This window comes from Lutra lutra, chromosome 2 (genome assembly GCF_902655055.1).
Source record: "Lutra lutra chromosome 2, mLutLut1.2, whole genome shotgun sequence".
Lineage (NCBI taxonomy): Eukaryota > Metazoa > Chordata > Mammalia > Carnivora > Mustelidae > Lutra > Lutra lutra.
Window position 1 is genome coordinate 87,704,091 of NC_062279.1, and position 21,891 is coordinate 87,725,981.

Sequence of the window (21,891 nt, forward strand, 5' to 3'; positions counted from 1 at the left end):
GGAGTCAACATATGCCTGGGTTTCACTTTGTTTTCTAATTTGTTAGCTTCTTTTATATATAATAGTTGAGTTTAGCCCTACAATATGTTGGTGTGATTGATAGAATTTTGTTATGTCCTTTTATATCATGCTTTTAGTTTGTATAGGATATTTTTTCAATATTTTGTTTTGTAGTTGGTGGGTTTTTTTTTTAAGATTTTATTTATTTATTTGACAGAGATTACAAGTAGGCAGAGAGGCAGGCACAGAGAGAGGAGAAAGCAGGCTCCCTTCTGAGCAGAGAGCCCGATGCGGGGCTCAATCCCAGGACCCTGAGACCATGACCTGAGCCAGAGGCAGCGGCTTAACCCACTGAGCCACCCAGGTGCCCCATGTAGTTTGTCTTTCTTTCTTTCCTTTCTTTCTTTCTTTCTTTCTTTCTTTCTTTCTTTCTTTCTTTCTTTCTTTCTTTTAAAGACTTTATTTATTTATTTGGGAGAGAGAGTGAACATGAGAGGAGAGAGATCAGAGGGAGAAGCAGACTCCCTACCGAGCAGGGAGCCCAATGTGGGACTCGATCCCGGGATTGCGGGATCATGACCTGAGCTAAAGGCAGTCGCTTAACCAACTGAGCCACCCAGGTGCCCCTAGTTTATGTTTCTTTAAAGCTATCTTTAAACTGGATATCCCTTAGCTAGAAATTTGTATAAAATCCTCTATGGTCTATATTTTATTGTTTATTCTCTAGAAGGAGGAATGATTATGTTAGGATATTTCTCTCACTACCCTTTGTTCTCCACACTCAATTTAGTTGACAGTGTTGTATTTCTTAATGTATCTGTGTTATTAAATAAGCTGAAATGTCTCTAATTAATCACATTTAAGTAATACAGCTTTTCAACTAACTGTAAGAAAAATAACTTTACATTTAAAAAATTTTCCAACCTTCTTTTTTCTCTTGCCTATTTTATTAGATTATTATACTTTCAGGATCTATAACATTTATATAAGTTTTATAATCCTGCTCCCCACATGTTTTAGTTAAGTAGATTCAATATTCTCTTCTAATCATTTTGCTATAGTTTCCCATTCTTTCCTGTTTGGCAAAAATTATTACTCGTGTCACTTCTTCAAGGTGAGCTCATAGCAATATTTCTGTTTTGCTTGTTCAAAACTCTGAGTGGAAAATTATTGGATCATACCTTATGTCTTTGAGGTCTTCAATGCCATTTTTTCCTACTACTTTCTAATGTTAAATATTGTGGTAGAGAAAACTAAGATCAGACTGAATTTTGACTGCTTAAAAATGATTTGGTCACACTGTTTGGCCACCCAGAGAATTTTTTCTTTACCTAACGATAATGTGACTAGGATACATACATCTCATTGTGAAATGGTTTTGGTCTATGGTGTGTCTTTTGTACCAGTTGAACTAATTCTTCCTTTTGTTCTAGAAAATTTAATTTATATTTTAAATATTTTCTGTGTTCCTTTGTCTGATTTTTTAAATGGGTTTTATACTCTTTCAAAATGGGTTTTATACAGATACACCCATTTTATAAAACACATTTTAACTCTTTCTTTTTAAAGTTTTTCTTTTATCTTTTCCAATGTACCTATGTCTTGTAATTTACTCGGCTATAATTTATTCTTTAGTTTTTTTTTTTAGTTTTCATTTTTTCTTCCACTTCTTTCCTGAACTTTATCAGCTTGTGATTCCTCTGTTTTTGTTTTTTCGCCATACATTCTCTGATCTGTTATATAGTCATTTGCCCATATAAAAATTAGGCTTATATTACTATTTAAAAGAATAAGAAAACACATATTGGGGGACATTAGCAGGTTCTTGCACAAGTAAAGACTGGCATTAAATGTTTTCTTGTCCTAAGCTGTATGTCCCATAACTGGTGAAATGGGAACATATATTGCTTGAAGAACTACCATTCTTTTATTGGTGAAAGAATAGAGATGCTTGGGGCAGGAGGCAATTTCTTGTGGTCTTTTGGTGCAAGACGTTAGAACTCCATCTTACTGGATTTTACATGGTAATAGAAACTAAGGTAGGTTGTAAAGGAAAAACGAAATGAAATATTCCCATGGTCTCACTGTGTTTTTAAACCTTTTAAATCACATATATACAATGGAGATTTAGGATTTGATTTTTTGTAAATGGGTATGCAGCCCAGCTGCCATGTCTTCATTAATTAATAGCAAATTAATGTCTAATGTCAATGTCCGATAAAATGCCTGGCTCTCCAAGCTCCATTTAGTTTTACAATTGCAATTACCTTGTGTTGTGTATTTCTTCACGACATGATGGTGTCATTTGCAGGTTTATAAATGTTTTTGAGTATCAGGAGATAAAATTAGATTTTGTTTTCCCTGGTAAGGTAACAGATGTTCTAGGACACTAATTACCCCAGGAACAGTATCATTTACTTAGAATATATTAGACTCATTAAAAACTTTTCCTTTTGGTTTTGTTCCAATGGATAACATTTTTGCTTTCTTTTATATGCATGTTTGGCTCAAGGGAAAAATAATAATGAGCACACTGTTGTCTAGCCTCTACTGTTTTGAGCTCCTAGTGAAACCTGGCTATTAAAATGCTTAGTATATGTCTACATATAGTATTACCACACTGCCCATATGGAAATCTTGGCATTTGTCTTATTAACAGTTCATCTGAATGGCTGCCTGTGTTTTTCTTCACTTGTCTCACTGTCTGGCATTTCTTTGGCTGCCTCTCTGAGTCTCTTTTCCTCTTGATGCCTGTCTTTTTGGTTATTTGTCAATCTAATTATAAATTACACACAGAGGTAAGGCATGTGCTTTGTATCATATTTTACTCTTCCTTGGATTATTTTGGGATGTTTAGAAAGTTACTCTTTTTTGGGTTATCTTGGAATGTTTAGAAAGTTACGTAATATAATGTAACTGACATATAAATGACTGACAAATTGGCATGTAATTTAGTCTTCCTGTGATCATTATTTATTCAATAGCTTCTATTAAGAGAGAACTGTATTCTAATGTATTTAAATTTGGCAGTTTCTTATAACTCTAGGCATGTGCAAGGTCCTAAAATTTTAATGCAGATTGCTCCTTGAACTGACCTCTCATTTTATTTTGCTTTACGTAAAATACACCCTTCTCGTCAAGAAGTTCTAACAGAGAGATATTTACAACCATTGGCTCTCTTACTTTTTTACCTTATTCCCCTTCTCACTCACCAAGATCCAGGAAATTAAAATGCAATTTTAGATTAAGACCTTAGATTTTTTTCCCTCCTTTTAATTACAATTGTAAATAAATAGTTCAAAACAGATATTTTTTGAATAGATGTAATTGTTATGTGCTTCCTAAAGTATTTCCTCTGTAAAGTTAAGCTCTGAGTTTTAGATCAGCTCAGCAACCAGATGCCTCTGGTTCTGGCCCCTATTAATAGTGTGATTTTTTTTTTTTTTTTTTTTGCCAAACAAATGTTCCTTTGACTTTTTATCATAGGTAGGTCCTTAATAGTTTCTCCAGCTACACTCTGCAAGGATATTCCCCCTTCTAAAGATACCAGTTATTGTTTTTACAATTTCTTCTATTTATATGACTTACAATTATACTTGAATATAATTATATAAATGATTTATGCCATATAATAATTAGCAGTCTAATCTAATTAAGGAATGAAAAATTTCGCAAATGGTTTGGTCCCCTTTCAGTCAATGAGCTAGTGTTATATGTTGATGTACTGAATATGCAATGGAGAAATAAAAGGATTCCTTTTCTCAGTATTAACAGTTTTGTTTCCGTAATTTATGAGATCTATAGACTAAATAGGGTTATTTAATAGGGTTGCTCAGTTCAATAAAGTTGTCCTACCTCTAATTATCACTAATATTCCTCAATATTCCATTTTTAATTTCAGCCTGGAGGCAAATTAACATCATGATAATAGTCAAATATAAGATTTCTCTGGCTCAGCTTTTTAAAAATTTTCAGGAACTTCAGCATCATCAAATATGTCCAAGAGTAGAGGCTAATCTCAGATGATGTCTATTGTATGTTCAGTGGGGTATACCCTTTGGCTTCCAAATCAATTCTGCCGATTTCTTTTTCTCTTACATTCCTCCTTACTTTATTCCTACAGTTAATTATTTCAGATGCCCACAAAAAGTGCTGTCATTCATACTTGCTTAAGCACCAGTATCACTATTGATATCCACAGATGTTTCTTTTCTTTCTTTTTTTGGGGGGTGGGGGGAGAGGACAGATTTATTTATTTATTTATTTATTTATTTATTTATTTATTTTAGTATTTTTCCCCCTAATATAGCAATTTATTTTCTTTAATTTAATTTAATTTTGGTTTTTTTTTCCAGTGTTCCAAAATTCATTGTTTATGCACCACACCCAGTGCTCCATGCAATACGTGCCCTCCTTAATACCCACCACCAGGCTCACCCAACCCCCTACCCTCATCCACTCCAAAATCCTCAGTTTGTTTCTCAGAGTCCATAGTCCCTCATGGTTTGTCTGATGTGTTCCTGAGAAATTCCCATCCTCAAAGAAACTACCACTAAAGCCAATTCTTTCAAGTTTTACTCTTTTTCATTGCTCTTTGTCCTGTATCTGAGATTTGAGTACAGCGGCCAGAAGACCTTTTCGGTGACAGAACTTTGAGATACTCAGAATTAGTACTACCCTTAGACTCTTGTCTACTCTCCTTGAAAAAGATACTTTCTTCTCTTGTGATTCAAATAAATAAAACTCAAATCTAATTTATCCCTAAGGCTTGATAAAAAATGCCAGATTTCTTAAACCAACTCATCCTCTGATCAGGTAGAGAACTTCATCTTAGTTAGTTTGAAAATAAGTATTTCAAAACATCTATGGTTGTTAGCTATTTACTTCTGTTGCCTAGACCAGTTCATGAAGGTTTGTCACAGTAAGTACATGAACTACTTTTATTTATTTTTTTAAAGATTTTATTTATTTATTTGACAGACAGAGATCACAAGTAGGCAGAGAGGCAGGCAGAGAGAGAGGGAGAAGCAGGCTCCCCACCGAGCAGAGAACTTGATGCGGGGCTCAATCCCATGACCCTGAGATCATGACCTGAGCTGAAGGCAGAGACTTTAACCCATGGAGCCTTCCAGATGCCCCATGAACTACTTTTTAATCAATGTCCTTATAAATCACCATTTCCTTCTTCTATATCTATACCTCTAGGTTCAAAATTTTGTGGGGGAAAATACTTAACCCACTAAAAAAGCATGGTGTCTAACTGCAATTAAACCTTGCCCAATATTTGACAATAATTTTATTTATTTAATTTTATTCATAGAGACATTACCAGGTCTTTTTAAAATACTCTTCACCTTCTTGAATTTCCCAAGCCCACTTCACTTTGGGTAGATGATTTTGGTAGTTTAAAAAGTGGGCTTTCTCCACAGGCTACATGCAATTTTCTCTTATCATTGATTTCTACCTTTTTAATCTTTTCATCCATTTCATCCTTCTTTCTATGCTTACGGAGGTAGCTCAGAAGATTCTGCTAACCCATCCATCCCAACCACTATCTGGTGGTCGAGTTAGTGAATGAAGACTTTCAGAGGCTGATATTTCTTTATCTTTCATTATGCTTCTCTCTTTTGTTGCACCAAACCAAAATTGTCAGATTAGGGGCTTATACTCAATGTCTCCCTTATTTTTAATCCACTTTTTCTTATTTCACTGAGAACCGCCTTGTATTTCTGTTGTGTTTCTCTCTCCTTCTGAATGAATGCCATGGGGGTTTAGGACTTTGTTCTTCTTGATCTTCATACGTCATTTGATGTGATTATCTATCTCTCTTCCTTCCTTGGCTTCCATCATATTACACTTTCCTTGTTTTCTTATGCACCATCTCTCTCTCTCTTTTTCCTTCAAGTTCCTTTTCCAGCTATGGGTGTTTCCCAGGGAATAGGCCTTAGCTTTCGATATTCATCTCTTTAGATGCTTTCCTACAGTTCATTAATAACGTAAACTTCATTCCCAAGATAATATCTCCAGTCTCAACTTTATATAGATGTTCTAACACCACAGTCCCTGACATTGAATGTTCCACTAATACTCTGAATTCAAAGTGTCTAACTGAAACTCATCTTATATTTTCCAGCTTTATAGATCTTAGTTATTAAACCTCTCTGTGCTCAGTGTTCTCATTATTGTATCCTCATTATTATATATCATATAATACATATTATATAATCAACATTAACCATCATTATTACTTCTTCACACAAAATTGCCAATTATATTAGGTTCTTCCTATCCCTAGCCACTCAATTCCATTTCCTCTGCTGAAACGTTTTCCTCAATCTGGAATTGTCAGCTCAAACCCAATCATCCTTGTGATGTTCACATCAAACACTGAGTTTTAATTTCTCCATGAAGTCTCCTGATAGATCAAGGCATATTAATTTCTCCCTCTTTATGTTTCTTTTTACACTAATAATATACACTAATTTGATGTACCTATTTCTGCAAACCAAACCAGCAGCTCTTTGTGGCATGTTCCACATTCTCATTCTTTTGCCCTCAGTGCTTCATTTTCTACACACACAGTAAACATTTTGTAAATAATTTTTTCAAGGAAGGAATGAATTAATTTCTTCAGAATGCCCCCAAAGTGTTACATTCATAGACACATAATGGTTTTCCTGCATAGATAAATGTGTAAACAATATTGAGTCTGGAGCCAAGTTCGGCTAGAAAAATGTACAAGCTACATTAATTGACTGCTTGAGTTGCATAGAGAGCCAGTGTTATCTAGAGGTCCGTGCATTTTTTGTTTAGTTCTAAGGTGTATCAGTACATACTCATAAGGTGTTTAAAACTGGAATGGGGTTCCCTGGATCAAATCCAAGGATAGTGTAGGTATAACTATAATCATAGTCCAGATTCACTAACAAACCAGTCAGAGCCACGGTTAGAGCTAAGAGTATAATCCAAGATTTTTCACATCAACTTTTTAGTCTCTACAACCCCAAATTTTGGCAACAAAGAAGTGTGGGGATCATGAAGAGAAGTTTTGGGTTAATTGATATACCGCTAGGTATATCAGCTTCACAGGATTTTTCCTATTTAAATATACACTGGCTTTCCAAGTGTTCCTCAGTAATAGACTCCAACATCTGATATGTGTTGTCAATAGCCATGCATGGTAAGCACTAACCACATAAGACTATTGACAGCTTGAAATGTGACTAATCTGAATTGAGATGTGTTCTGTGTAGAAGACATTCAATTTCAAAAACTTTGTACAGAAATAAAGAATTAAAATATCTCATTAAGATTTTCAACATATAATCTTGTTAAAGTGAGAATATTTTCAGCCCATTAGATGAAATAAAATGTATAATTAAAATGTATAATTAAAATAGATTTCACCTGGGGCGCCTGGGTGGCTCAGTGGGTTAAAGCCTTCAGCTTGGGTCGTGAACCAGGGGTCCTGGGATCGAGCCCCGCATTGGGCTCTCTGCTCGGCGGGGAGCCTGCTTCGCTTCCTCTCTCTCTGCCTGCCTCTCTGCCTTGCTTGTGATCTCTGTCTGTCAAATAAATAAATAAATAAATAATCTAAAAAAAAATAGATTTCACCTGTTTCTTGTTACTTTTATTGATGTAGCTACTAGACAATGTGAAATTAAATATTTGGCTCACATCATGTTTCTATTGGACAGTACTGATTTAGATCAAAGAGATATTTGAGGTTGCTCATTGAAATAGGAGCATGTATTAACATAGGAGGCGATTGCTAATACCTAAGACTGTGATTTGCATTCTTATGAGGCTTTATCTAAAATCTATACTCCCCTGGGGCGCCTTGATGGTGCAATGGGTTAAGCATCTAACTCTCGGTTTTTGGGGTCAGGTCATGATCTTGGGGTCATGAGATTGAGCCCTGCGTTGGGTGCAGAATCTGCTCGTCCCTCTCCCTCGCCCTCTGCTCTGCCCACTTCATGCTTGTGCACTTGTGTGGTTTCTGCTCTCTCCCTCAAATAAATAAAATATTTCACATCTACTCTCCCTTTGGATCATCACCCGAGCAGGAGCTCCACCTACACCACACACCACCTCCATCACAGCTCACGCCTGTCCCAGTCTCTCTCCTCAGGCCAGGAACAGGGCAGAGCTTTGCAGTAACTTGTCTCACTTCTACCCGCTTCTCCTCAGTCATGATGGTCTCGCACTTTTGGAACTCAAGCCGAGCCCTGACTGAAGAGCTGCTGCAGTGATTTAACCCGAGGAATACTTTAGTGCGAGTCTTCGGCTACTTTATTTTAGATCCAAAGACCATGTTTAATGATACTTCCTAGACTCGTATATGTTACATGATACAACCCCTTCTGAGTAATCAGATTCTGCTTGACTTAGTGGTTTTAGTTCAGCTGTTCCAATGAATTTAGAGAAGAGCCTGTTGCAATTTAATATTCTTCTTTCCTAACACCTTTTGGCACCACTTGAAAAACTAAAGGGGTGCATTCTTCAACTGACATGTGACTTCTCCAAAACCCTCTCATGGTTATGGGAAGAGAAATTCCATAAGTGAGAGCAACTTGTTTTAAGCCCGAAGAAAATTCCATGACTGTCCATTTGGCAATATAGGGCTGTGCATTTTTTCTCTTTTTTCTTCCCCTCTGGTGTTAACATCAATTTTAATTTCATCTCTGTGTGCATGTGTGTGCACGTGTGTGCTCATGTACGTCTATGCTGCCACAACATATGAGGCCCCATGTCAAACAGTGAGGAGTCTTCCAAAGTGTCATTCTTAAGTTACAATTTACATTTAATTACTAGAGTATATACCATGGACAGATGTGGGATATCCTTTCCCTATTTGATATCTATTACTAAAAACCCTCTTCTTTAAATAAAATTGTGAAGACAAATAATTCCCTTAAGGAGAGATTAGTGACAAAAACACACGGTGAATTAAAGATAAGAACTTAATGCTGTTGGTTCATTTTATCAGGCATTGACTTGAGTCACTAACATACTCTTACAGAGCTAACTTTCAGAATCTCCTTATCACTTCTTACTCAGGCCTTCTGTCATTCTGTCATTCTAATATAAAGCCAATGGAATGGTGATGTATTTGATTGATTTAATGCCATCTATTTCTGTTCTTGTTGGATATTCCTCAGCTTGTCCTGAGGTCACCCAGAAAAGGGGGATGTATCCCATGGAATTGAGAATCAGACATGACCACTATTATCTTTAATCACAATCTTGGGTATAACCTATTTCTCAATCTGCAGCTTTAGGAGAGATTGACTACAGAATATTCAGTACTATTTTTTACTTCAGTAAATTCTAGAACCTCAGTGCATTTTCAGAGCTATCTTCATATGGCTAGTGTCATCCTGAGTATTACATTGGGGAAAAAAAGGCATCCAGAGGACACAGAAGCAAAGGCACTTACCCTAAATCTCAGGCAAACACCAAGAGGAGAATAGAATATGAAGAAGAAGAATACAATTCTTTATACCCTGTCTAGTTTTCAATAAACCTAAAGAAATAATAAACTCTCAAAATTGGCTTCAAGATATTTACGTAGTATAATTCAAGGAAAATAATTGCTACTGTGTCCTTTGAGTCAATGAAGAATTGATAACCTTTAAAAAGTCTTTCTGTGATGTCTTTTTATACTTTTTGTACACAAAAATAACCTTCATTTAAAAGCAAGTCATATCAATTCTGCATATCTGTTTATTAGAATAAATAATTTCCAAAAAGAGGAAAAATGGCTATTGTTTTTATTAAGGAATTATAAAATTAGGAAGGAGTTACCAAAATTTATACAGATTTTATTACAGCTGTTTGTTAACATCAATGTCAAAGTTAAGACTGGGCTAATAAGTTATGGTCATGAGAGGCTGAAAAAAATCTAAAATATTGTTCAGTGTGTTAATTACTAAGAAAGTGGCAAATTACTGGGAAATAAAGCAACCCCTATGTATTAGCCATGTCTTTTTCTATTTTCTGTCTTCTGATTCTTTAACATCAGGGAACTTGCTGATCTGGAAGTGTCAGCTCTTCCCAAGATTAGCCAATTCCTAAAGTTATTCAAAGACTTGTCCTAGAACATCCCTTTTAAATGCCAACAAACCAATCCAGAATCACAGTCCTGAGCATCTCTTCTTTTTTTTTTTTTAAATTATATTATGTTAGTCACCGTACAGTACATCATTAGTTTTTGATGCAGTGTTCCAAGATTCATTGTTTGCATATAACACCCAGTGGTCCATGCAATACATGCCCTCCTTAATACAGATCACCAGGCCAACCCATCCCCCAAACCCCCTCTCCTCTGAAACCCTCAGTTTGTTTCTAGGAGGCCATAGTCTCTCATGGTTCATCTCCCCCTCCAATTTCCCCCACTTCATTTTTCCTTTTCTTCTAATGTCCTCCGTGCTATTCCTTATGTTCCATAAGTAAGTGAAACCATATGATAATTGACTTTCTCTGCTTGACTTATTTCACTCAGCATAATTTCCTCCAGTCCCATCCATGTTGATACAAAACCTGGGTATTCATACTTTCTGATGGCAGAGTAATAATTCCATTGTGTATAAGGACCACATCTTCTATTGAACTCTTATACTCTGGGAGCCATGATCCACTTGCCCTACTCATCCCAGGGCCAAGTACCAGAGGACTGCTGACAGCCTTTTAACCTTAGAGCTCATGGAAATTTCTTGAACTAGTTAATCCTAAACCTGATTATCCTGCCTCCCCCATTCCTTACCATGGAAACCGTAATAAAGGCTCTTGCCCACATTTCTCCTCACTCCTCCCATCTCATTCTGCCTGCCTTCTGACCAGTACTGGTGCTGCCCCATGTGCCTTCCCCTAACCCCATGTGCAGTATGACGTGCCCCCCACCACCACCCCACTTTGAGATCTGTGCTTATAACACACTGTCTTTTCAGTGACAGTCATCTCCTGATCTGTAACCCTTGCCATCCCTATTTAATAATAAAACCTCTATTTTAAAGCATTCTACCTCACAATTTTAATGTTGACTATAAGATTCTCATGGTATACTTCTATGTTCATTTAACAAACATTTTTTGTTTGAGCCCATACTAATTTTAAGACAATTCTAGGTTTCATACTGTTTTTTTTTTTTTAAAGATTTTATTTATTTATTTGACAGACAGAGATCACAAGTAGGCAGAGAGGCAGACAGAGAGAGAGAGGAGGAAGCAGGCTCCCCGCCGAGCAGAGAGCCCGATGTGGGGCTCGATCCCAGGACCCTGGGATCATGACCTGAGCCGAAGGCAGAGGCCTTAACCCACTGAGCCACCCAGGCACCCCCATACTGTTTTTTAAGGTCAATAAGATATAGTCTTAGTCCTCAGAGAATTTACAATCTAGTTACTACTAATTTTTTCCTCAACTCAGTAAAAGATTAATGATTATTTACACTGTAATTGTCATCTCTTTTTATATTAACTACCTCTTGAAAGGCATTTCTTTTTTCATTTGCATATATATAGTCAGCATTTGATTATCTGGCACAAACGGGTACACAGAGTAGCTTATATGAATTGAGAGATAATTAAAAAATTATTTGTATTGATTGAATTATAGAAACAATTTTCTCTTGTATGGAAAGATACAAAGTAAATCAAGAACAGAGCATTGATATGCTGAACTGTGAGCTTTGTGGTCATTTGGACTCTGGAAATATCAACAAGAACAAAACAGTGAGACAAACTGAAAGAAAAATAAGCCCACCAGGTTGAATTTTGAGGTGAAATTATTCTGAAAATTCTAAACTAACTTGTGACATGTCATGAGATTATTAGTAGAAGGTCCGTATTTAAAACAAGACCTCTGGGAGTGCCTGAGTGGCTCAGTTGGTTGAGCATCTGACTCTGGCTCAGGTCATGATCTCAGGGTCCGGGATTGGGCCCCACATAGGCACCCCACTAAGCAGGGAGTCTACTTGTCCCTCTACCTCTCTGCCTGTTCATTCTCTCTTTCTCTCCCTCTCTCAAATAAAATAAATATAACCTTTTTAAAAATTTAAAAATTAAAAAAAAAAAAAAACAGAGCATTCTCATAGCGAAGTTACTGCAAACTCAGATGAAACCCAGTCATTTCTTGGCTTGCCTTCCATGCTCTTGGGGAATCTTCCTATCTATTTTTACAGCATTCTTTTGCAGATGAATGCAAAAGATGGGCCATTTTAGCTTTACATTCTGTATTATTTTTCTAGGGCTACCATAACAAAGTCCCACAGACTCTGTGGCTAAAACAACACACATTTATTTTCTCACAACTCAGCAGCTTCGAAGTCCGAGACCCAAGTGTCCATGAAGTCATTTCCTTCTGGGGTTTGTGAGAGAAATCTGTTCCAGACCTCTCTCCTTGGCTTGTAGCTGGTCATCTTCTCCCTGTCTTTTCCCATGGCCTTCCCTCTTTATGTGTCTATGTGTAAATTTCTTCTTTTTAGAAAGATAGCAGTCATATTGGATTAGGACCTACCTTCTTTTAACTGAATAACCTCTGTGAAGAGTCTCTCTCCAACTGCAGCTACTGGGCTTAGGAGCTACTGGGGCTTAGGAGTTAAAAAGGATTTCTTGGGAGTGAGAGGACCCAAATGCTCTCACAATACATTCCATAACTGATTGTTGAGCTAAAAGAAGTAACCTCAGTTTTTACTTATCTTTTTGATTCCTGCTAAATCCTAGGCCACATTGCACTTGAGTTAAGAATCCAAATTTTAGGGGCACCTCGGTGATGCTGTCTGTTAAGCATCTGACTCTTGGTTTCCACTCAGGTCATGATCTCAAGGTTCTGGGATCAAGTCCTGTGTCAGGCTCTTCACTCTAGCAGAGTCTGCTTGAGATTCTCTCTCCCTCTCTCTATCCCTCTTGCTCATGCTATACCCCCCCAAAAAGAATCTAAATTTTAGCAAAATAAGGTGATATATGCCTATTTCTCCTCTCTCCCCTCCTTCTCCCTTTCCCCCCCTCCCCCCCTCCCCCACCTCCTCCTTCTTCCTCTTCTTCTTCTGGGAAGTGTCACTGTTACCAAGCAAAGTGACAATGCAGATCATTTCAGGGAGTAAATAGAGCTTGTGTACACATCGATGTACTTCTCTAAAATCCAACCAAAATCCTGCTACTTCTTTAAATGGTCACACAGCCCTCAGTGAGCACTTTCCTTTGAACATTTGTAACAATTTGGTCTTAAACCAGATTTTTTTCCCCTTTCAACTATATAGTTAAGTTCCACCTACAATAGAACTACTTTTTATGTCTTACATATAGGTGTTTTATTCATCCATTGAATACAAAATATTCTTGAGCAGTTGATATTATTCAGAAAACTGTTTAACAAGCCTGAAGAATATCAAACTAAATAAAGTATGACCTCTTCCCCATAATCCCCAAAAAGGACACGGAAAAATGTAAATGAAATTAATAATGAGAATAATCAGAATAAAATATGTAATACTAAAATCCAGCTTTTCTCACTTCTGCCTATTGCCATTCCACTAATTCTCAACATGACCCATACTTCTGTGATGCTAAGTGCAGGGGTCAATTTTCCTTGCCCACCATACTAGAACTGTGAGCAGAATTTGACACAATTGATAAATTTTCTTCACTGGGCATTCAGGTCCCATAATCTCTTGGTTTTCCTCTATCTCACTTAGTTTTTCAGTCCTCTTTGCTAATTCTCTTTCTGTCCTTACTTGTCCACTTAGCTCTATAAAGTTTGAGGGCCTTGTAAATCAGTCTTTGGTGCTTTTTTATTCTCTGTTTACTTCCTGAACTTAGTGTGATCTAGGCTCATGATTTTAAGTCCGTATATGTGATGATGACTCCCAAATATCTATTTCCAGTCCATTCCTTTCTCCTGAACTTCCAGACTCATTTATTCAACGGCTTCCCACAGTCTACTCAATGACTAATAAATATCGTAAACCCAGCATGCCCCCAAATTGAACTACTGCCCTTACCCCTTAAATCTGCTTCATCTGCAGCCTTCCTCAGTCTTGTTAATAACTATTCCATCCTTTCTAGTTGTTCAGACCAGAAAGTTTGGAGTCTGGTTTGGCTGTTCTCATTTTCTCCTATCTGTTAAATATATTCAAAATACATCCAAATCTGTTAAATTTATTCAAAATATATCCAAAACTGTATCACTTTTTACAACTCTCCCATTACCACCCTGGCCTGAGCCGCTGTCATTTCTCACCTATATTACTCCAAAATCCTCTCTGCTTATCTCCCTGCTTCTGTTCTTGTCTTATCACGCTGTATTTTTAACATGACAGACAGAGTGATCTTCTAAAACTAAGTCAGGTCATGGCACTCCTTTGCTTAAAATCTTGTGGTGTTCTTTGTGGTACTTAGAACAGAAGCCAGAGCCCTTCCAGTGTCCTTTAAGACCCTTCACGATCTGGCCCTCAGGTATCTCTCTGTGTCCCCACTTCTTTCTTAATGATCACTTTCCCCAGCCTGACACCAGAATTCTAGTCACAATCATACCTGTGGCTTTTGTAGTAGTTCTTTCTTCTTCCTCAGATGGCTTTCTTCCAGATTGCTTCATGTTTAACTCTCTTTATTAAGTGTTCGCTCACTTTTTCAAGAAGGCTTATCTCAATGACACTGCTTAAAATTGCAAACTGCCCTCTCCTCCACACTTCAAATAGCTTGTAACATGGGTCTAAATATAAGGTCTATAAATATTAGGGTCTATAAATATAAACAGTGTTGTTGTTTATAGTATTTATCAACTTCTAATATAACTATAGCTTTTACTTTTATATGTAAATTATGTAATATATTTGTAATGTATATTGTATATATGTAATATAACTATAACATTTGCTTTTATTACTCTCAGTGGCATGTTTTCCCCCACAAGAGTACAAGTGTATGAGAGCAGAGATGTTTGTTTTATTCTCAGAAGTGTGTCTGGTTGATAGTAGGCTCCCAGTAAATATTTGATGTAGGAAAGGAAAAGTGAATGAACTAACCGATGTGAACCTACGTTGTTATTTACAGGGGTATGGCAAAGTGTCACTGACAGCTATGGGTTGAATCTCCCAAGTAATTCTGGGAAAGCTCACCTTGAAGGCCACCTTAATTATCTTTAATTATACTATTAAATCATAGGTTGGAAGTTAGTCTAAGTCAAAGATGATACCTGTTGATTATTCTCTTGGTATAGCCCATGAGGAGAATGCTATCTACTTATAAATTATATGCAATAGTATATCTTGGTTGAGAGCAAGGGCTCTGAAGCCATCATTCCTGGGTCCAAAACAGCTCAATGTCTTACTAGTCACTTGAAAGGCAGGCGAGTTAAACTTTGCTGTCTCTGTTTCTCCACCTATAAAATGTAGAAGCTAAGAGTACCTGCCAGATGGGCTGTTACACAGATTAAATCAATATAAAGCTTAGAACAGGACTTGGCACATAGGAACCAATATATAATCATCAGATATTAGTTTAATTACTACTTTGGGGAGGTAGCTTTGTTCATAATGGGAAGAATATAATATTTGGTTTAAGACTGAAATCTTAGTTTCTGACTTCATCACTAACTAGTTGCATGGGGTTAAGAGTCATTTAATTACTCTGCCTGTATTTGAAAACAAAAGAGTAGTACCAGATTACATTTAAGACCCCTTATGGCTCTAAAAGCCTATAATTCTCTGATAATGATGAGGATGGGATATTATCTTAAAGATATTAATGAAATATACAACTCATTTCTGTAGGATATTGATTCTTTAAATAATTTAGAAATGACTAAACCGATAGAATTTATTCTTATGTTAATCCTTATTTGGTTTTAAAATAATTGCTAGGATTACAAGGATAACATACAACTTTGAGAAATACTAATTAATGATGATGATATGTGTGTATGGCATCTTACAGACTAACAGTGTAAACTTTTGAATAATATATATGAGCACCTCTTGTTGCTCTTTTGTCATTGACTTTTCTTTAAAGGAATACCACAGACCTGTGTGTGGCATTCATTTTAGTCTACATGACAATTATATATGGACTTTGTGAGATCTAGCAAAATCTTTATTAAATTGTCACAGTTCAGGGCGCCTGGGTGGCTCAGTGGGTTAAGCTGCTGCCTTCGGCTCAGGTCATGATCTCAGGGTCCTGGGATCGAGTCCCGCATCGGGCTCTCTGCTCAGTGGGGAGCCTGCTTCCCCCTCTCTCTCTGCCTGCCTCTCCATCTACTTGTGATCTCTCTCTGTCAAATAAATAAATAAAAATCTTTAAAAAAAAATTGTCACAGTTCAGTGTGATAAATAGAAGCTCACGTGCTTGCAAACTATAGATGGCAGTAAGAGAAAAGAGCAACTCATTCCCTACACTTTTTGTAAAGATCAGGTCTTACAATGATAATCATGAAAGCAATCTGTTACTTTAAAAAAAAAATCTGATCATTAAAATTAAGACTAGCCTAGGTAATAAAATTACATTTAAGCAGATTTCTCTTGGATGAATTCTGGTTATGATCAGTGGACATCTGCTTATTTTTATGGTTTGTATTTGTTTTCTTTCAGTTTGTAGCTTAAGATAAAAATTCCAGACAGTTTAATAACAAAAAACAAGTCTATCATTTTAAAAAATGCTTTAATGAAAATTTCTATATAACAAAATTATTTTCATGTTTTGGTCATTGGCAGATGTAATTCAAACACTATTTCATATAGTACACTTCCAGGAAAAATAAAACAGAATTGTGATTGTTTGGATAATAGAATTTGGTTCTAATTCTCTCTTTCTCTCTCTCTTTTCTTTTTTTTTTCCTTTAGGCTCTGATTTAAAAAAAAAATTCTTTTGATTGCATACATTATTTATATTATTGCTTTATGGCCAAGAATGAGAGAGACTGTATGATAATCAAGAGGAATATGGAGAATAGTTTTTGGTTATAAAGAAACTGTATCATAGACAGAAAACATGAATATTTACCTAACACTGGAAAATCCTCTCTGAGTATGAATGTAGTCTTCATATAAGATTGAACTGACTTTAAGCAGGTGTCTAGCTGCTTGACCCTGAGAAATGGGTATCACACCTGCATCAGGCTGTCTTGTGCTGAATTCCCCTCCTTAGTAAGTTGTATTTCAACCCTGAAGAGGAAGCACAAATTGGAGGGAAAATTCAACCCCATAAATATAAATTTTGAGGTCCACAAGAAGAAATTGATAATCTAGCTGAGAGCTCTTTGAAGACTCTGTATAAGATTTTTAATAGCTTTGAGATTCTTAGCCTAATTTTTTGGAAATCTCAAAATACATTGTGAATCTGTATTATAGAAGAATATCTTAATTTTTAATTTTTTATAATATATAGTAAACTATAAATGTTAGTTATATCTCATTAAATGGATATTTTAAAAGGTTTCCATTTAGATTATGTAGTCATTAAGATGTCAAAAAATGATATGCTACAAATACCTATCTTTTTTTGACTTTCCCATTCATTTTGTTGCTATTAGTTTGAAAGAAATCTGTACCATTATTTCTTACACTAGTGCGATTTAGGGCCACAATCTATATTCATCTTTTTTAAAAAAGATTTTATTTATTTATTTGATAGAGAGCGAGCACAGATAGGCAGAGTGGCAGGCAGAGGGAGAGGGAAAAGCAAGATGCCTGCTGAGCCCCCAATGTGGGTCTTGAACCCAGGACCTTGAGATCATTACCCGAGTGGAAGGCAGACACTTAACCAACTGAGCCACCAGGCACCCCTATATTCATCTTATTTCTAAAGTTCTTTTTCAAAGATTCATTATTTTAGTATTAAATAACTATGGACACATAAACCTTCATTGTATAAATTGTATACAAATACCACCATTTGACTGGTTTATAATTTTTAAATATCATGAATTTTTTGTTATCTCTGACTTGTTTATCGTTATGTTTCTGCAAAAATATAAGGGAACCAAGTGGACAGTGATTTGGCCAGGGTGCAGTGCAGTTTAGAGTCTAGCTGAGGAAATGAAAGTGTTTGTTCCTTTCTATTTTATTTCAGTTCAGCCAATGTTTGCTTAAAATATATCATTACCAAAGCTTTGGATTCAGATTTATGTGACATACAAGGATAAAAAAGACATTACATCTTCTATTTAAATATTCATAATTTAATGGAAGAGATAGACTGGCATAAAAATCTGATTAAGTCAAGCATTAGATTCAGAGAATGAAGGGGACAGAAATGAATTTTAACCGAAAATGAGGAATTGGGAAGAAATCATATGATAGCAGAATTAGAACTAGACATTTACATTTGCAGGACGTTTCTGTAATAGAATAAAGTGGGGAGACAGGCAATCCAGTTAGGTCCAAGAACTCAAGGTTAGGTGTGCAAAATAAGAAGTAATAGCGAGGGGTGCCTGGGTGGCTTATTGGGTTGAGGCCTCTGCCTTCAGCTCAGGTCATGGTCTCACAGTCTTGGGATGGAGCCCCGCATCAGGCTCTCTGCTCAGCAGCGAGCCTGCTTCTCCCTCTCTACCTGCCTACTTGTGATTTCTGTCTGTCAAATAAATAAATAAAATCTTAAAAAAAAAAGAAGTAATAGTGAAATTGGATTTAATAATTATAAAAACATTTTATGAAGTATATTTACTTTGCCTAATGCTCTACTTAGTTACTGTAATATATTTGTGAAACCAAATATGACCAGATCATATCAAAATAGCAAACTGAGCAAAATTATCCATTATTTTTCTGCCTTTTATTTTTTGGTGTCCCTCAGCTGAGTGTTGTGCCTTGTGTCCTGAGACATCCAGCTGTGGCGACCCAACCTCATAGTCACCATGGTATAGTAATTAGTATGGAAGTTTGAGAGTCAAACCACCTGGAGGTGACATCTGATCTTTATTGCTCATAGTGAGTGAGTGATATTGAACAGGTTATTTAAAAACTTGTCACTTTATTATTTTCACATATAAAGTCAACATGAAAGGGTATTTACCTCAAAGAATAAAATACAATAATGGATGTAAAACCGCCTTAATCGTAATACCTACCTAGAAGTTGATGATGAGGGTGCTGCCCCCTGCCGGGGTGGTGGTAGTAGTGCCACGGCCATATATTTAACATGTATTTAATGTATGCACTGAATACTTAGGTTTCAAATGTCAATGACCTTTGCTCAGATGTCCTCTACTCAGTGAAACTGATCAGACCAAACTTTTAATAGGTATAGTCCTCTCCTTGCAACCACACTCTGCCCATTTCTGCCTAATATTTGTCCATGAGACTTACCACCATCTGTCCTACTATGCACTTTTATTTATTTCATACCTGTTTTCCCTAACTGGAATATAAACTCTATGGAGGAACAGATTTTCTTCTACTTTTGTTCACTGCTCTATCACTCATGCTTAAAAAAGTGACCATCATGGTTTGAATATTTTTTATTGAATGAGTACATCCAGTCTCCTAGGAAAATCAGCTAACCTAGTCAAGCTGATAGGATTGGTGGGACTTGTCTGTACCTATCCTAGGCTATATGTATGCATTTACAGATTATCTCCAGAAACAAAACTTTAACCTGCTTATTCTAAAGGTATTGGCTCCTGATCCCATGCCATGTTGGAGAAGGGGTAGGTAAAATTTCATCAGTTGTGTCTTAAAGAGGTCCTGCTGAAGAGTTCTGAGCTGAAGTACCTTTCACTCTGCCTGTCTGGCATCCTACCATCTGTGCATATTATTCTTCGATATTCAATCATACTTATAAAAATGAGTTTAATATATTTTGCCCTGAGTTTGAGGTACATGGGCACATCAGCTACTTAAAATCATTTGAGGAACAAATGAAAAAATTGACACAGATAAAAGGAATTGCAGTTTGTGTTCCTGGAGAACACAGGTGACAGGGATATTTAAATATATGTTATACATTGGAGTTTTGCAAGTAGATACACTAGATTCACCCCAACCAAAACCACTGACAGAGCAGACACCTTTGAAGTAGTCAAAGCAAGAAGATATAAAATTGCCATTTGTTATTATAAATCCTGAAACCAAATTCATTATGAAAACTATTGTTTGTGTCCTCTGAGTTTTTACTAGGAAGATTTTTGGTCAGGATATAGCTTGTGATTTATGAACTAGAAAGTTAAAAAAAATGTTTCAGCTTATGAAATTTCTGCTGGTTTGATATATTTTAATTATATCAAAAAATTAGCTTTATTTTTCTTTCTGGAAATGTAGACACCCTTATCCTCCTAGAACCTAATTACTGTGTCCTTGGAGGACTTCCTGGTGTCTGCCACCTCAATTCCTTGTATAAAGCATGTTGATATTTTAACAGTACACTCAGTTAAAATGTCTTAAAATAGAACATATTAAAATTTTGCATTTAAAAATACTGCCGGTTAGAAATTAACCTTCCTAAAAGTTTACAGTTGGACAGTTGGATCCCATTATGTGTGCTCAGAACTCTGAACTAAAAAAAAAAAAAAGATAAGTTAACAGTTTATTTTGGAAAGTAAAATGCTTAAAATGGCTATGAAAGAACTGGTAATTGTTTGGCGGATATCATGGAAAAGACTTCTGTTGAGGTACTTTAATTCTACAGTGTTTACCAAATATCTAACCTGTGAGCGGCACTCTCCATATTATGAGAACAAACAAATTCCTTAGTCACAGAATGGCCTTAGTTCAGCAGCCAGTTCCCCTTGTCTTGGTAACCTCATGTAGCATAGGAATCACTTTATTTTAAAATACACTATCATGTTTAAGAGTCATAACACTCCTGGGGCGCCTGGGTGGCTCGGTGGGTTAAAGCCTCTGCCTTCGGCTCGGGTCATGGTCCCAGGGTCCCGGGATCGAGCCCCACATCGGGCTCTCTGCTCAGCAGGGAGCCTGCTTCCTCCTCTCTCTCTCTGCCTGCCTCTCTGCCTACTTGTGATCTCTATCTGTAAAATAAATAAATAAAATCTTTGAAAAAAAATAAAAAGAGTCATGACACTCCTATGGAGGTATACATGACCATTTTAGAGATAAGGAAACAATCTCAGAAGTGTTCAATTTTCAGAAGAAATTCTGACAGCTGTAAGTGAGACAACCAGAAATCAAACCCAGACATTCTGCCTCCAAGTCTAGGATTTACTTCACTATACCACAGCTTTCTTCCTTTATGACTTAGTATTCTTCCTGGCAGTTACTATAATATAAAGTATTATTTAACACTTGGTATCTAGATCGCTTTAACTCCGAATTAAGAAATCATTGACTCCTATAATGGTCTGTCATAGACATGTCTGATCCACAGAGCTGGCTATTAGGACTTAGGCTCAAAATTCAATATTCTGTAATTGTGAACAAGATCAGTCCAACAAAACCAGAACAAATTTACTGACAGCATCTATTCATCTTTCTTCCTGCATCATTCATTAGACAAGCAGTGAAGTGCATTTGGACTATCTTCTGGCACTGTGTAATGTCTTGTGTATATTCAGTAGCCCTGATGTTGTTATTTAATCCATAATTTACTTACATTTCTTTGATATTCATTAGAGTTCATAATACCTTTAAAAGCTGGCACTTACAAGTAAGAAAATTGAGGCATAAAGATAGAAAGGCGGTCATAGACAGTCATGTGGGTAACAATGGAGATAAAAGGGGAAAAAAATCCAGTTTTTAACTCCAAATCTTATAGTCTCTCACTACACTAACTCTCATGTTTCTTTTTTTTTTTTTTTAAGATTTTATTTATTTGTTTGACAGAGAGAGAGAGAGAGATCACAAGTAGGCAGAGAGGCAGGCAGAGAGAGGGGGAAGCAGGCTCCCCACTGAGCAGAGAGCCTGAAGTGGGGCTCAATCCCAGGACTCTGAGATCATGACCTGAGTCGAAG

General features: G+C 36.3%; 1 protein-coding gene across 1 annotated transcript in view; it reads left to right on the top strand.

Annotated features, from left to right (window-relative positions):
• ARHGAP24 (Rho GTPase activating protein 24) overlaps nt 1-21,891 on the top strand; it is a 531,966-nt gene that overhangs the window by 148,781 nt on the left and 361,294 nt on the right. The gene's annotated exons all lie outside the window — the stretch shown is intronic.